Below are 4,652 nucleotides of genomic sequence, written 5' to 3'. Positions count from 1 at the left end.
CATAGTTTAACTTAGGGTTCACTCTTGGTGTTGTACATTCTATGGGTTTGGACAAAAGTATGACTTATATCCATCATTATAATTTGATACAGAATATTTTTACTGTCCTAAGAGTTTTCTGTGTTCTGCCCCTTCATCCCCCATTCCCAATCTTGGCAACCATTGATCTTTTTTTATTTCCATATTTTTGCCTTTCCCAGAGTGTTATGTTTTTGGAATCATATAATATATTATAACCTTTTCAGATTGGCTTTGTTTTCAGTTAGTAATATGCAATTTAAGGTTCCTCCATGTCTTGTCATGGCTTGACAGTTCCTTTCTTTTTAGTGCTGAATAATATTCCATTGTTTCAATGTACTATAGTTTATTTATCTATTCACCTACTAAAAGATATCTTTATTGCATCCAGGCTTTGGCAATTATGAATAAAGCTGCTATAAACCTCTACATACAGGTTTTTTGTCAACATAGTTTTCAACCGCTTTGAGTAAACACCAAGGAACATCATTGCTGGATCCTATGATAAGACTATGTTTAGTTTTATAAGATACCACCAAACTGTCTTCCAAAGTGGCTGTATGATTTTGCATTCCCACCAGCAATGTAGGAGAGTTCCTGTTGTTCCACATTCTTGTCAGCATTTTGGTGTTGCCTGCAGTTTGGATTTTGGTCATTTTAATAGGTGTGTAGTGGTATCTCGTTGTTTTAATTTGCATTTCCCTGATGGCATATGATGTGGAGCATCTTTTCATATGCTTATATGTCACCTGTAGATCTTCTTTGGTGAGATGTCTGTTAAAGTCTTTGAACCATTTTTTATTCAGGTTGTTTGTTTTCTATTAAGTTTTTAAAGTTCTTTGTATATTTTGGAGAACAGACTTTATTACATGTGTCTTTTGCAAATATTTATCCCTAGGCTGTGCCTTGTCTTCTCATTATCTTGGCATTTTCTTTTTCAGAACAGAAGTTTTAGTTTTAATGAAGTCTAGCTTCTCCATTATTTTTTTCATGAATTATGTCTTTGATGTTGTATCTAAAAAGGCAACACCATACCCAAGATCATTTAAATTTTCTCTATGTTATCTCCTAGGAGTTTCATAGTTTTATATTTTATATTTAGGTTTATGATCCATTTTGAGTTAATCTCTGTGGAGGGTAAAAGTCTGCATGTACATTCATTTTTTCTCATGTGGATGTCCAGTTGTTCCAGCACCATTTGTTGAAGAGACTATCTTTGCTCCATTGTAACATTCACATTTTTTGGTAATTTAGATTTTACATTAGTGATGCCAGTAGAAATTGGTACTCTATTCTGTCACTTCAGATAATAGCTGCTTTTCCATTTTCTTTTTATTACAAATCAATAATGTAATTAACATAACAAGATCCCCAGAGCTATTTATGTAATTATTGCTTTTATAAAGAAAAGAACCACCACATAAGATGTAAAGCAGCTTAAAACAAAATCATAAAACAAGTTCCAGGAAACCACTCTTCAGAAAAACAGAATAGTGTATCTTTTACACAACTTTTTTCTTTACAATTTTGTAATAACTGAAGGTAGACTAGCACCAACCAAATTAAGGAACTTACTCTATTCACTGAAAGAATCAACACAGTCCAGTTTGGGTTCCCAAAAGAAAATGTGCTATCTTTCAGTTATGTTGATACTATTTTAGACCATTAATTCCTTTATTTTGTTTAACTTATGGAAAACAACTTTAGTACAAGAATAAGAAACTAAGCAGTCTGACCATGCATATATGCCACTTACTATATTAACCAAATAAGACTTATAACCAACATAATCTGATGTATATTTAATGTCATTCATGAATTGTTTGCAAGATAAGTAGGCATAACTTTTAAGTAGTTAGCATACCTCTCTCTCTCTCTCTCTCTCCCTCTCTCTCTCTCTCTCTCTCTCACACACACACACACACACACTTCTTGTCTCACTTTTAGATCTCCCATATCTCAAATACCATTTGAATTATTTTGTAGACTGTGAATTGAAGACAATGAGGGGCAGTGACAGAGATTCATATTAAGCCAGATCATATAGTCAAATAACTGTGGGAGATGCAAGCATCAGGGAGCAGTGAATAGTTAAGAGTTGAAAGATTTTGGTGCATAGGTAGACCATAAGATAATGCAGCCAGGAGTAGGGCTTTAAAATCTGAATCTATAACAAAACCTATGAGAACAACTGGAAGGGGATGGGGCAACAGGTTAGTTTCAAATCTGGACAGGGGCTATGTTCTTGTTTTTTTTTTTCTTTAAAGATTTTATTTATTTATTTGAGACAGAGAGAGAAAGAGAGAGCATGAGGGGGGAGGGGCAGAAGGAGAGGGAGAACAAGACTCTCCACTGAGCAGGGAGCCCAATGCGGGGCTCAATCCCAGGGCCCTGAGATCATGACCTGAGCAGAAGGCAAAGATGCTTAACTGACTAAGCCACCCAGGTGCCTCTGGAGAAAGGCTATGTTCTTAGGTCTAAAGAAACTCTGATAAAATTAAAGGGCTTCTGGTCCAGGCAATATTGGGATTACTACTTGAGAAATAATACTTGAAGACTCATCAAAACTTCATATTAAAAAGAAGCCAGAGGGGCATGCCAGCCTGTGGGCTTTTCCCACCTACTTTCCCACCTCTGGAAGGGAAGGACACACTTTCTAATGCGTGGTGCTTATATTCCTAACAGAGCAACTTTCCTTTGATGACTTTCAAGAAAGCTGTGCTGTGAAGTGGCAAAATCTCCAGGAAGCAGCATGCCATTGCCTCTGGGGAAACTGGTTCTTTTTTCCAGTGTGGTGGCCAGTGGGAGCTGTGCCCTTATATATTACCTTATACAAAATTTTTTTTCTAGGGCTTCCTATTACCAGCTGGCATTGGAGCAACTACACAGCCACCCTGAGGCCCTGGAGGTTCTGTGCACTTCTCTCAATGCCTACTATCTCCTTCTCACCAACAAGTACAACTTTGTGGACATTGCCAATGCCTAGTTGAAGATTCCCATCTCTGGTTCCAAGTCAGAGGGCCATCTCTATGTCAGCTCAGCCAGAGATGCCCCTTTCAGAGGCAGCACTTTCAGGAGCTCTTCTTAAAGCTCAAGAATGGTCAACAGATACGTGTGTTCAAATTCAGTGGGGACACTGGTGATGAAGTGAAAACGGAGTAAAGGTGATCAAAAAGACAGCTTTCTCCAAGCATGACCTTTCCTCATCACCATGTACCCTCCATGGCTGTGAGCCAGTTTTCTAACCACAGGGGATGATTTTATGTACTGGTATATGATAATTTTGGTATAACTCTAATTTGACCACAACTATTGTGGAGTTTTTATTTAATCAGAAATGAAAATTTTACTACAAATTCACGAGAATTTATTTGAAACTCACTGTCTAGGGCACCTGGGTGGCTCAGTCGGTTGGGTGTCTGACTCTTAGTTTCAACTCAGGTCATGATCTTATGGGTCATGGGACAGAGCCCTGGCACTGGGCTCCTTGCTCACCAATGAGACGACTTGAAGATTCTTGCCCTCTGCACCTCACCCCACCCATACATGCACTCTCTCTCTTTCTCTCTCTCTCTAAAATAAAATATTAAAAAAAAAAGAAAACTCACTGTCTAAAAGCAAAGCACAGGAGGGGAGAAAAGATGGCAGAGGAGTAAGGGACCCTATTCCAACTGGTCCCCAGAATTGAGCTGGATATCTACCAGACCACTCTGAGCACCCACAAAATCAGCCTGAGATGTAAGAAAATAGATCTGGATCTCTACAAACAGAATATCATGGGTGGTTGGTTTCGAGGTACGAAGCAGGGAGCCGTGAATCTGTGGGCAGATATCAGAGGATAAACAGCAGCGGGAAGGAGCCTGGCCATGGGGAATCCTACACCACCAGTGAGAGACAGCCTCGTGCGCTGGGGACGAGGCACAGACTGACAGACCGGTAGCGGTGGGGAAAGGACTTTAGGGCAGCTCCCTGGATGGTAACCTGGAGCAGCAGGGTAGCATGAGCGACCTGGGAGCGGATGGCGGTTTTAGAAGCACAAAGGGCAGAGACATGCCCTGACCTGGAGGCAGGACTGGGAGCGCTGTGGAGGGGCACACAACCCAAGACCTTGTAGTTTATAGCAGCACGGACAGAAACGGAGATAGTGTGGCCTGGAGAGCTTATTGAAAAACAGACTGTGATCTCTCTGCTCTGAGGCAGAGGGTGGGAAACGGTGTCTTCTGCTGTGACTCTCGTAAGAGACACAGAAAGACACCAGGGAAAGCCACCAGAGAACAAAAGCCTCAAAAAACTGGTTCCCACTGAGCCCATCCCCCTCCACAGGGGGAAGGGCAACTCTGCTCAAACAGGGTTGCCTGAGTAACAGTGCGGCAGGCCCCTCTCCCAGAAGACAGACTGGGAAAATAAGAGGCCAGCAACCCTAAGGTCCCTAGAAAACAGGTGGATCTTGCTTGGGTTCTGGTCAATAATTTGGACTCTGTACATATCCCCAACCACCCATCAACAGAATGACTAGGAGGAGGAATCCCAAAATAGAAAAGACTCAGAGATTATGACTTATGCTGCAGATTTACAAATGGATGCAGATATAACCAAGATGTCAGAGATGGAATTCAGGCTAGCAATTGTGAAAA

At 40.7% G+C, this 4,652-nt stretch overlaps 1 pseudogene; it reads left to right on the top strand.

The window, feature by feature from the left end:
* The first annotated feature begins 2,770 nt into the window (after positions 1 to 2,770).
* On the top strand, positions 2,771 to 3,180 carry LOC112809240 (cytochrome c oxidase assembly factor 1 homolog pseudogene; annotated as a pseudogene).
* The last annotated feature ends 1,472 nt before the right edge of the window (positions 3,181 to 4,652 follow it).

This window comes from Callorhinus ursinus, unplaced genomic scaffold (genome assembly GCF_003265705.2).
Source record: "Callorhinus ursinus isolate GAN/ISIS: 27379988/994484 unplaced genomic scaffold, GSC_fseal_2.0 scaffold33, whole genome shotgun sequence".
Lineage (NCBI taxonomy): Eukaryota > Metazoa > Chordata > Mammalia > Carnivora > Otariidae > Callorhinus > Callorhinus ursinus.
This window is presented reverse-complemented; position numbering and strand designations above follow the sequence as displayed.